The sequence below is a fragment of the Larus michahellis genome, chromosome 4 (genome assembly GCF_964199755.1).
Source record: "Larus michahellis chromosome 4, bLarMic1.1, whole genome shotgun sequence".
Classification (NCBI taxonomy): Eukaryota; Metazoa; Chordata; class Aves; order Charadriiformes; family Laridae; genus Larus; species Larus michahellis.
Window position 1 is genome coordinate 82,695,891 of NC_133899.1, and position 12,687 is coordinate 82,708,577.

General features: G+C 38.9%; 1 protein-coding gene and 1 long non-coding RNA gene across 31 annotated transcripts in view; one reads left to right on the plus strand and one right to left on the minus strand.

Annotated features, from left to right (window-relative positions):
• Positions 1 to 12,687, plus strand: part of LOC141742801 (uncharacterized) — a 343,134-nt gene that overhangs the window by 320,492 nt on the left and 9,955 nt on the right. For 15 of the 18 annotated variants that reach the window (XR_012586865.1, XR_012586870.1, XR_012586873.1 and 12 more), the window contains 2 exons: positions 10,709 to 10,797; positions 11,893 to 11,974. This is a non-coding gene — a long non-coding RNA (uncharacterized LOC141742801). Of the gene's footprint in view, positions 1 to 1,521; positions 3,700 to 10,708; positions 10,798 to 11,892; positions 11,975 to 12,687 lie in introns of those variants that run through there. The other 3 variants (XR_012586864.1, XR_012586872.1, XR_012586880.1) reach the window with 2 other exon arrangements.
• The window catches only part of GALNT18 (polypeptide N-acetylgalactosaminyltransferase 18), a 281,814-nt gene that overhangs the window by 67,592 nt on the left and 201,535 nt on the right, over positions 1 to 12,687 (minus strand). The gene's annotated exons all lie outside the window — the stretch shown is intronic.

Here is a 12,687-nt window from a genome sequence, read left to right on the forward strand (position 1 = left end):
TGTAAGATTTGAACTTCAGGCAGGCACAACTGCTGCTAAGCACGCCTTTTCATATACGTTAATGTGCAGGCACATTAACAAAGGAAACCTTTTTATCACAACCTACTACGCTAATGCAGTGGTATTTAGTAATTTCTATTTGAACAATGGGAGATTTCCTCATTTGAACACATTTGAGGACAAATGAAAAATATAAGGATTTGGTTATGCGTTAATATAAAATAGAGGAGTTGACTAAAACCCAAAATCGAGTTGACATTCACAGCTCTGACTTACCATCATCAGCATGATCTCCTCCTTACATCCTGAGTCCTGTCCCTACCCTTTGGTGACAGACCTCTATTCTAAACGCAAAGCAGCATGATCTATAGAAATTCCAGGTTTAATGTGGTAACCTGTCTCTGTTGTCTCCAGTTTTTTATTTAAACTTCATGTTATTTTAACAAAACTTGTGAGTTCATAAGCGGTACTGCTATTTTTTCCTTCCAAAATTGATGCCATTAGTGCGTCAGTCAATGTAAACCTCACAATGTTAAGGCTAATTTCAGAGTTTGAAAGCACTAAAAATAAATGCTGAATGGAATATGGATGCTGAATAAATCACTACATCTTTAACACAGCAAGTGCAACAAAGCTCCAATGTTCACTGTACTGCAGTTCCCTGCTAAACAAATACAAAGTTAATATTGTAGTAACATCTGAATGACTTAAATGTATTCATCAGCTTTTTCACTTGATTGCTCTAAGCCTTTATGGACAGCCAGCTGAGCAGATAGGCTTGGCATAGCAGAGCTATCCCTGTTGAATTTGTTTAATCACACTTTAAAAGAAAGAAAAAAAACACAACAAAACCCAAACCAAAAAGAAACAGGAAGGCAAATAATTAAAGAAACTTTTAAGCAACTTTTTTAAAAGCTATAAGTTTCTTTATGTTACAAAAATTACCAATTTCTTTAAAGGTATATCACTGTTCTTTAACATTTGGTGTCATTTCTGTACATTCTAAATTGAATCAAAATTCAAAGAAGTATTAGCTGTGATTGCCACTTAGTTGGCACGTTAGTAGATTTAAGAGCCAAAGAGGACTATTAGTTTTTTTTACTTTGATCTTCCATATGCCACGGGCTATATACTTCCACCTGCTTACCTCTAAGTCCAATAACTTGTACTGCATTAAGTTATAGTTTCCAGAATAGTGTCGGCTTTGATGACCAGTTGTTACTGTCACTGCTTCTTATGACAGCTATTCATCTGCTCTCACAGGTATATACACTTTATTCCTAATTTGCATCCAACTGGCTTTTATTTCTACCCATTGGTTCTTGAAACAATGCCAAATTAAAGTCTCTAGTATCCCATATTTTCTTTTGGGGAAAATACCTCTACTCTGTAAATATAACTAGGTTTAGATTGAATCAACTCTTGCTAAGAGCTAGTTTGATTGCTGATTTCAAATACATTATCTGACAAACATAGCTCTTTTCTTGCCTTATAAATCAATGCAATTTTTTTTTTTTTCAGAGTTACTCATAAATATTCAATCAAGATTTTATATGAACAAATAATTTCTGATATTTTCTCTGCTTCCTGATTGGACAAATGATGGTTAATGAGCAAGAGTTAAAAAAATCCCTTGTTCAGAGAAAACACACTGTGGACACAATCATTCTATAAACATTTCTGCAAATAACCCTACTCTGCAAGTGGTGAACAATAGCAGCGAGAAACTAAGCTGAAACAGAATTGCTGATCAGAATTTAAATGAACGCTGTGAAAGTAATATGGCTCACGTAATTACAGAGGGAGTTAAATACGCTTTCATGGGGACTGAGTTTGGTCCATGAATTCTAAATGAGCCAGTGGATGACTTCAATTAATGGCATGACATAATAAAATTATCAATAAAACTAAAGAAATTATAAAGTGAATCTTCCATCTACTGTATTAACTACCTTCTCTAACAGTTAATCACATACTCTCAAGAATTGGAGAAACAAAAATCTGACCTTCAGAACTTTGATGAAGTAACAGATGAGATGATAGTATAACATCAATCAAAAGAATGTTTAAATTGACAACCATCCGACAATTACTACAACATCAATCTTCAAGTGCTATACATGTGTTCGAATAACTATGTTGGTTTTATGCTGAATTTATATTGTAAGTGACGATTGGTTTTAAAAACCGCTGATTGAAATGCCAATTTGCAATGAGAAGACACCTTTAAAATATGGATAACTCTGGTAATTGCTACATACTATGCAACTCTGATCTATTTCGAATTAATGCACTTACTAAATGTGAAATGCTCAAATGGTATTAGATTATGAGACACTGCAGGTACCCAACACAGCTGTTTTATTTCTCCAAAAGCATTAATTAAAAAACATTTTCAACTTAGCAAAGGAAAGCCCTGTCCTTCTTTTCTGATTGTACTAGATATTTTTGAGATTAAAATCGACTGAACTATGGACATTTTTACACCTATTCTACCTGGCAGAGAAAGACTGTTAACAGGAAATGGGAAGTTAACTTCAGTTTTAAAAAATATTTCAACTCAACACTAAGGTAGCATATGGAATATCAGGGTACTGTGACTCTGTGGCCTCAGAATAGCCACTTAATACATTTTTCTTATGAGAAAAAAAAAATAAAATACATGGACGCTTGTGAAGTGCCACTGAAATGATTAAGATATAACTGAATAAGATGGAGCACACCTTTCACCAGTCACATCACGTCCAAGGCCAGAGACAGCTACCACTTTCATGTGTGGACAGGACGTACGGCTTCTAGCAGTTCTCAACTGCTTTGCTGTTGACAACAATGCTCTAGCACAAACAAGACCTAAGAGGAGTTGTTCTGTCCGGACATCAAAAGCCACCTCTCGGTGGAGTAAAGCCAGCTCCACCCCAGGGAAGCCAGAGCGTACCGCACCTACAGCCTGCTAACAGACGCCCAAAGCTGGGTGCTCTGCAGGACCCCGCCGGGTGCCAGCACCACGCAGCGCAGCACTGATGTGCTGTCCCAAGGCCAGCACTTCTCTGCTGAAGAGATCACCAGGTGTTTGCAGCCTTGGTGGTACAACACAGCTGATGGTCTCATGCCAGTGAATAGAGCTAGAAGCCATATTCCTTTCTGAAGATATTTGGTCCCTCTGTGGTATCCCTTTATTACTTTCAGAGGGTCTAGTACCCACGGTGAGGGAACAACACTCATCACTCCATACAAGTAGTGCTCATTTTCAAAGTGCTTGAGTGAGATTTCTGAGTGGAACAACTTCAGGCTCCAAGATCAGGGTACCAGCCAACCATTGCAAAAGTCAGCAGTAGCTTCAAAAACACAACAGCCAGTATATCTTGGGGGTCTTAGCTCCAAAGCCCTTTGGCACCAGCTCACTGGGTGTATGTAATAGACTACTGTAAGCCTACACCCCTGAACTGAACCAAGTCTGAAAGGCAGTCTTACGTCTAATCGGCTTAGTGTTCAATGGGAAAAGCACAGAATCTGAATCCAAAATCCAGTGCCAGGCTTATCATCTAGAAGCACAGCAATATTTCACCTTCATGTTTCCAAATATTTTGATGTTTTAACTTGTTGAAATCCTTTCAGCCAAAACTATCCATACCAAAAATTACATACTCTAACACAACAAAAAAATGCCTGGAAATGTATGTGCATTTTTATTTCCCAGATGGGATCAGTTTTGAACTATTGTATAATATTCAAGCTAACAACTCTAATCTCTTCTAAATTAAAACACTACATGAGAGCTTGAAATGCTCTGATAATTTTAAATTCTTAGGCACTGCACTCGCTCACAACAGTTTGTTTCAGTTAACATTTTCAATGCAGTTTTTTTACTACAGATATTTGGGGCAATTGCCTTAAAAACGTGAACTAGGGAGGAAAGTTCTTACAGTGACCATCACAAGCTGAGTAACCACGATTTGAATGCTATAAAATGCGAAGAAATCAAAAGAAGATGTTAACTTCAAATAGCCTGAAACCCAACTCCTTTGATATTCCACTTACCCTCTTCTCCTGCATCTGCCTCACCTATTTAATAAAATGCTGAATAGTTTCCAGTCGAACTATAGAGACAGCAGATGTAAGTCTCTCTCCTCCTTTATCAATAACAGACATATCAACAGCAGACGAGGTAACCAAGACAGACTATAGTGATGCCAAAGCAGGATTTAGTCATATAGAAAGGCAACAGAATTCAAGATGAAGAGGATAAGCCAAGGGCCGAGAGGCAAGTAGAAAAATTAAAGCAATGTGGAAAACATGCAAGGTAATGATAACATGATACACAAAACACAAAGTGGAAATACTTCATAAATTATTAAAAAAATTATGGGAAGAACCTTCTATAATGTACAGTGGTATCAACTAATTAATTTTTCTTAAAACAAAACAAAACAAAAAACCCCAGCAAACTGAAAACCCCCAGCTCTGTCAGCTGTACGATACAACAGGGGAGAACAGAGGTGTTATTAATCCTGTTGTTTCTGTGCACAAGCTCTCTCTGTGGTCCCCAGTGTACTTCTCCATGCCCTCCACAAGTTTGCTTACTACTATTTTTTGCTGAGGTGATGCATTATTCTTTTCTGCAGTAATGTGATGAAAGCTGAGTTTATCAAGTCTAGGTAAATGACATCAGAATTTTTGCCAGTTGAAGTTTCTATTATCTCTATGGAAATTCTGCTTTACTAGGCAAAAGCTTTCTAACTGTGTGTCTTTGATAGCACTTTCTAAGTACCCTTCTGACATAGCTTGTGATCAGCATTTGCAATCTTTCCTCCCATTAAAGGTCAACTCATGCTTCTGTATCTTTTCAGCACATCTTGTAATGTATGTAAAATTGCACCAGTATCTCTACTGCAAAATATTAAATAGTACAGCTATCTTATAAGAACCTTTATCCATTCTCCAGGATTAGCATTTCCATTTTATTTAGAAGAATGGATGATTGAACAGATAATGGCGTATTGCAGACAACCGCTTTTATTCATTCCTGTTGTATTTTGTGGTTTGGTTTTTCAAACACAGCAGTCATTGGTGGCACTGGCCAAATTACCTTTGACTCTTCTGCTGCATCTACCTGCATAAAACAAGCAGCCCTTTCTCAGTCAAGAAAATGTTTATTGATTAGCCACTATTAATTAAAAAAGACCTTTATTGCCTTAGAGCCGCTTTGGCTCCAAGTTTTCAAGTAATTCAAGTTCTTAATGTTCTTCCTTCTGGTCCTAAATATTCACAGCACTCAAAAGAATTGAATTAATTTTTGAATTCTTGCTTTTTAACTGCAGTTTAGGTCCTGGACCCTGAATGTCAAGATTTCAGCTTATAGTTCTATAGTAATATTTTCCTTTTTCATTATTCACGCTCACCTTCAGCCGTGATCCTGTACACTAGGTGAGAATATAGATTTCAAAAGCATCTAAGGCATTTGTAAGTCTTTTAATCCTAGGCCATCCTATTGAAACAAAGAAAAAATTTCTTCAAAACAGAACCACTTCTCCAAGAGCACATAAATGCTGTATGCTCCTAAATGAGCAAATCAATGTTACTCTTCGGAAAAAAATGATAGCTTTTCAACTATTTCATTTCACTATGGTTGGAGTTTCAATTCCAAGCGATCAGTTCTTTCAATTCTCGCAGGCATACACAATGTTTTTTACACTACATAGTTTCAAACACAAAAACAAATAAGCAGCAATATCCATTCAGTTATTTTGGGGATGTAGAAGATACTTCCTCTGATCCAGAATAATGTAGTTCTACAGCTTTTTTTCATTGCTTTTGTTTTTAATCAGTGAAGTGCAACACGCAAAAGGCCTGTTCTATCCTAGGTCTGAAACCCAAAGGAGGACCTCTTGTGCTCATTCTTTTGAATTCAAGTGTCTTTAAACCCTGTGAACGGAGAATGTAGTTCATGGTGTCTGATACTTCCATAAAATGAAGAGACATTGTCGTCTCTGGTCCTACGATCATAAAGACCTACGGTCAGCTGAAAAACAGTCTACAAATCACTCCCTAGTTTATGCTCAGACAATGGACCAAGGGATCAGATACATACTTGTAGTTTACAAGCTAATAATTCAACACCACTGATCTTCACCTGGGAATGAACAACTCTCTTCAGTTTAAGAGAATCTCTCCTACCCGGCAATAGATACTGAATCTGAATGAGGTAAGCAATACAGAATACTGGGTAACTGGCCATATGATCTGTGGCAACAGAAAGCCTCTTGAATCAAACCACAGCAAGTACAGAAATAATATAATTGTAGCAAATGGTTTGTTAAAAAAATTTGTACCAAAACTAGAAACGATGAGCCTGACTCTGGGCTCTGTCAGAGGCGGGCTCCGGCAGGAGGCGAGGAGAAGCACAGACCCCTCTGCAGGGACGCTGGTCTGCAGCGTCTGCAGAGAAAGGCTGCGAGGAGAAAGGCTGCAGCGCTGACAGAATCTCAGCAGCCACACCACAAACCAGGCAGGGCCCAGCGCAGCACCCCGCACAGTCGGAACTGCTCACCAGCGCCAGGGACTGGGTGATGTCCGCTCTTCTGTGAGAATCGGGCCAACCAGCGAAGCCGCATCTCTGGATGCAGCCGCTTCACTTTGTATGAATAACGTCGCACTTGCTGTGGCTGTACAAAGAGAGGAATGGCTGCCCTCTCTACCACACCCCGAGACTTTTTCACTGCGAAGCATCTGGACCAAGATGCAATTGAATGTTTTGTACAGGTCATTTTCCGTACAGCACTCTGTATGTGTCTGCACACATAAAATAATTATCATAAACCAGGTAATTGCTAAATTCTGACCAATGCCTCAGCAGGTCCTTAGAAAGAAATGGTACCACACAGGGCAGATGTCAGATCAGACTGTTACAGACAGACGTTGAATGTGTCTAACGTTTACCTTGAAGACAAGCATGAACATCAACCCTAAGTTTGCATGTGAGTGACAGCTGTTAAAACAGCTGCTGTGCTTCTTTTTATTGCTTAGAAAAGACTCCCTGACAATGTTTATTGTAGACATCTCATCGTCAGGGCAGTGATTTTTCAAGTTTGAAGGGTCAATCATTGATCCACATCAGCAGGTTTTGTTCTGTTCTTCCTTATTCCCCGAGAACCACTGAAGCGGCTGCTGGATGTGGAGCCTTCTGTCTAACTATTGCCTTGCACAGAGCCTTGGTTTGCAATGCTTACTGTGTTTTACACACACGCTTAAGAACAGGGTCCTACTTCTAAATAACAAAAGAACTCTGGTTTTCTGAAATGTATGTATTTCATAGTAGCTTCCTAGAACACTATTTTTGGCCTAAAATAATTACAATTTCACTGTAAGTTTAGTTTTCAGCTGTAGGAGAAAAAGAATACGTATTCATCCATAAGCCAGGCTCAGGATCTGAGTTGTTACAGCTATACGCTGTTCCTGAGCTTCAGAAACTCCTTTATCTAAAACTTTACAGGACAGCAATATAGTGGCACTCTGTTGGCAGCACAATATTCAGTATTTGCATGATTTATATTTTTTAAAAGCAAACAGAAAGGTGTCAAGGAAAGCCTAACCTGTAGTAAAAGACACAATCACATGCTATCTATTAATTTCTCCTTATAAAATGGTATATAACGCTTCTTGGTCAGCATACTTCACATGCACAGAAAGCCACTCCTAAGGGGGCTACTCTTTCTTCTTGGAAATTCCCTTCACACTCCTCCTGACAAAGCACATGGTTCTTCTCCCAGCCTTCCTGGCATTGAGGATTGTCTAATACAACGTGAATTTCATTAGGCGGAGGAATCTAAAGAAAATTTTTAATATTGGAACAGACTTACTCAAATTTAGGCTCTCTTAAAACTCAATTTTCAGATAATTATATTTGTAATATCTCAATAGCCTGAAGATCAAACTAACTTTGCTCTAGAGATGTCTAAATTATTCATTTAAAATAAACTGACAAATTTATTTTTCTTTTATTTTTTTAAATTACTCGCAAATCTATTTTAATTCTTTTGATAATTTTTTGCTGAACATCTCTGAATTGTTCCCTCTCCTAGTTTTTGGAAGTTGGACTGATAACTATACGGTGTTTGTGATCAACCCTGTACTTTTTCACTGGAATATAAATGCCTTCAGTGATAGCTATTTTTACTCATATATGTTCTTGTTTACAAATTAACAAATATCTGTGTATGAAAAACCACCATGCTAACAACTTACTTTGAAGAAAAAGTAGTTTTTATGGAAATATAGATAAATAACATTTAAAAATCAGCACTCGTGAATAATACAGAGTTTTTAGAACTTCATGGGAGTTCTTGTAAGTGCTGTTTCCCGTACTGCACACACTGTGCTTAGAATACAAGATGAAGCTTTCGGGTCAGAGTCTCACACAGTGTAAACTGGCACAGCTCTGCTTGTTGGCACGACTTCCTCTCATTGCCGTCAGCAGAGGTGCAGTAATTCACACCAGACAGGGCTGTAGTCATCGGTTTCGGAGGGTCAGTTCTGCAATCTCTTGCAAGAATATGAAAGGATATGAATGGGTGTCGCTTCTCACCTGCATTTCTTTTCTAGTAATGCTCCCAATCTAGTCTTCTGACCCTGGTCTTCAACTTGAATTCTGCAAAATCTAACTGTTTTTTATTGACTTTCACACCCCTGGATGAGCTTCATGGTTTAACTGCTTATAAATTGAGAAATATATGAGCCGGAAGCTATTGAACAAGGGAACACAGAACTGCCCATTATCCCCTCAATCACAAGCACTTTTCAAGGTAAATCCATACTTAAAATTGACTGATGGTACTTGTTTATTATACAATAGTTGTAAAGTCTCTAATAATGTGGTGTTTCATTCTCAACAAAGAATCTTCCAAATTATCACTCAGGAGTAGTTTTCATGCAAGTGACAGACTGTCACCAGCCTGCCTTCAAGATTACAGGCCTGACTGAACCACAGTCTTCAACACCACCCAGAATTAAGAAGAGAACGCAATCAGGCTGGGGGCATGTACTCACTGCAGCCACAAGCAGCCATCTTTTCCACTGAGTATGGGGACACTGCTGGAGATGGACCTTTTAAAGCCTAAGAATATAACTGAATTGTAGCTTTGCTTCAACAAGTTCAAGAATTAAAACAGTACTTCATTTTTTTCTGCATGAACCACTTAAACCCAAACCAGCAAAAACTACACAACCTCCCATGAACTTTATGTTTTGTACTGTTCTGACAATACTATTCTTCTCTCTTCCCTTCTTTCCATTTCTCTAGCTTACTGCCAGTCTACCTCACCTCCCAATTTTCCCATTTCCCTCTGTTTTCACACTGAAAGGGTGCTGCTTCCTCACACCCCCAGCTGCCTCCAGTGTAGTCTCTTTGGCCAAGAACAACTGGGGGCTGTTATGCTTTGCCTCTGAGCTGTTCTCATGCAACTAAAGCAATGTGATTTCTACCACCACTGAACAATGTAGTAGAAAACTATTTTAATGACTGTTAACTGTTTTACCATGTTCTATCTACTATGTGAGATATTTTCATAGTTGCAGAAGTCAGTTCCGTTCAGCTGTTCTAAGCAGCAGCAGCACTGCACAGCAGAAGAGGCTTGATATGACAGGCTGAGACATACACTAAAAGCGCCTTCCAAACGGTTGACCACCAGCACACCAAAGGTACCAAAACCACCTCATGGCCTTACTTCATGCACATGTAATAGCTGCCCAGTACCCAGGGTGGCTACGAGAAGTAATAGATGCTCAGGTGTAATAGTGACATTTGTGCTGACCAGGTCTGGGGAGTTATGCCAAGATACTGCGTGTTGCTGTACAGATGGGGGTAGTAACGGCAGCGTTGGGTTTGGACAGATAGTGACCAAAGGCAGAAATGGAAGGATGTGATGCTTCAGAAGCAATACACTCCAGCAGCAGAGTAGGGGGAGGATGAGCAACTTAGAAAAGTTATGCCATTCAGATGCTACGACTTAGAAAGACAAAGAAGTTCTCAACAAAATCTGTAATTACCTGGGCAACATTTTGTAATGAAATCGTTCTTCCTAAAGATAAAGTAATAGCAATTCTTCCCTTCAACTGCAAGATCGCCAGGCATTTGGTTATTTTCACTGGTTGAACATGCAAGTTGCACTACTCAGTGGATGGTATCGTAACTCCTGACGTGTCCAGGCTTCTGGGGACCAGAACAAAATACAGCTACCCTGGGAAGGACTCTCTGAAGACAGAAGGAGGGAACAAAACATACCTAACCGTGGACTCTAATTTTTCGAGTGCCCTTTGCCTTTTCAGGCCAAGCCAAATACCCTGCTGTGAGAAATTCCTTCTCATTAGTAATACCAGAGGACTGAGGAAACAGACGGATTATGTTCTGATTTTCCATTCCATCTTACTACAACCAAGATTTGCATCAGTTTCTGTACTTGTAGAACAGTACTACAAAATAAACACAGGTATAAAGCACTCTAAGATACTTGCAGAAATGAACTATGAATATGCTAATGTTAGTTACAGTAGACATACGGAGTATATTGCTGAAAGGTTGGGGAATCTGATCACAGAAATCTTACCATCACTCATTCTGATGTCTACTTAAAATGAAACTCAGGCACTGCAGGGAAAATTATTTCTGATCATTTCTTTGCAATATTTGAGGATATTTCCTTGTAATTTTCTACAGCTTTGTTGCGTGAAAGGGGCAATTGTGAAGCTACACACGATGTTCTTGATATCGTCTGCAAAAAATGGAGCATGGATTTTTAACATCAGGTATGCAGTTTCCTTTCTGTTGACTGCAGTGATTTCCGTCTTGTATAAAATACGCTAAAAGGAAACAGTAGCCGTATGGACAATTCTGAAACTATTATTTGATGTCACACACATCATCTAAGCCATTTCCCATGTAAAAAGATGAAAACCCCAAAACATCTGAAGGAGATTAGTGGGGAAAAAAAAAAGGGAAACTACCCGATTTAGAAGACAGGCCATAGCAGCAACTAAGAACAGCAACTTAAACTGCGTATGAGGGAATGGTTCCTGGCAGCCAGATATATTAATACACATCTAGATGCAATTGTGCAAAGCCCCCCACGGTGGCAGCTCTAAAACTGTAGAAGGTGTAGCTGCAGCAGTAAAACTTTGCACCGGAGCTAAGAATGGCATCACCAAAACCCTCGGGCACACATGCAGTCCTGAATCAGGGGACTAATCTTTTTGACTATTTCGATAAGGACTGCCACGTGGGCAAAATAACCCCCTTCATACAGCATTTCACCACTGCTAGAATAAAATTAGCATCTCACCAATATCTTTTGTGGTTACTGGCAAGTTCAATAAGATTAAAAGGAGTATTTATTCAAATATTTCCAATATCCTAGTGGGACTGTACATGGCTGCAGTCTGCTTAAGCAAGAGAAGCCGGATGTGCAATGAAGATCTCGAAGAAGTATGCCGAGTAATGTTTGTTGGTGCTTTCCCTCTCAATAGCATAATCCCTAACACAGAGAAAGTCTACTCCTCTTTTAAAGAAAGTTCTTGCTCGCTACTGGGATCTTACTTGTATGGGCCTTTTGGGGGTTGTTTTTAACATCGTTAGTTATAAAATTAAATACATAGGAATGGGAAGGAGACACAACACTAATTATAAAAGGAGCAGAATCTTGTCAATGAAAGTTTCCCTTGGCTCTTTTCCCTCTGTCATTTATTTGCTGCTATCTCGCTTATACAGAACTTCAGCTGATATACAAAGGTAGTTCTTGATCTGGTGAATATTCAACTGTGCTAATTAAAGTGACTTTTCTTATTGCTGTTAGTTTTTTAACTATAATTAAAATTTCTAATTGGAATTTACAACCATGCCTTTAGTGTGGTGCTATCACAGATGATGTGCCAGAAGAGAGTTATGGTGCCCTCCCAGAAGATGAAGAATAATGGCTCTGGCTCACAGGTGAATTACACAGTTCCTCAGTGAAGACTGAGGATTAGCTTAAAAACCTCCTGGAGGCAAACAGTGGTTACCACATAATTATGTGACAGACAAGCCACAGCCCATGCAGTGAGCCAGTCTGATGGATGGGATTTTCAGATATTTTTGTCTTCATCATTCATAATTTACTCAAGCATGATGCCACTAGTGATCAATATTAAAGGCCCTCAGCGAAGGAAGCCGGCACAGAACACAGTTGCAGCGTGTGTCACTTGGGAAGGAAGTACAGAATCTTATCTGCACTTCACCAAGCTCAGGCTTCCAGTTCACTATGAGATCCAGGCACAGAGGACAAGACTACCTCGTTGCTCTATGTTTATTTCTGAGATATCAGGAGGATTCACTTGCTGTATAGTCAAATCACATAACTGACAATTCCATGGGTAAAACCACATTCCATAACTTAAGTGGAGCATAGTAGGGTCCTTTTGAGAAAGCAAATTGAAAAAGTAGCCAGAGAAAAAGATGATTCAAACTGGAGGGATTTTCAGTTTCTCCAATCACTCCCACAAATACATCCATTTCCTTTACGTCTCACTTTTGCTTATGTTACTTTTTAGAGTAAGATAATCTTCACATTTGTCTTTGACAAACACGTTCTAGAGCATGTAACATTATTTTTACTATCAAGATTTGCTTAGAAACACTTTCATCTACGCCCATACACTTAGCCA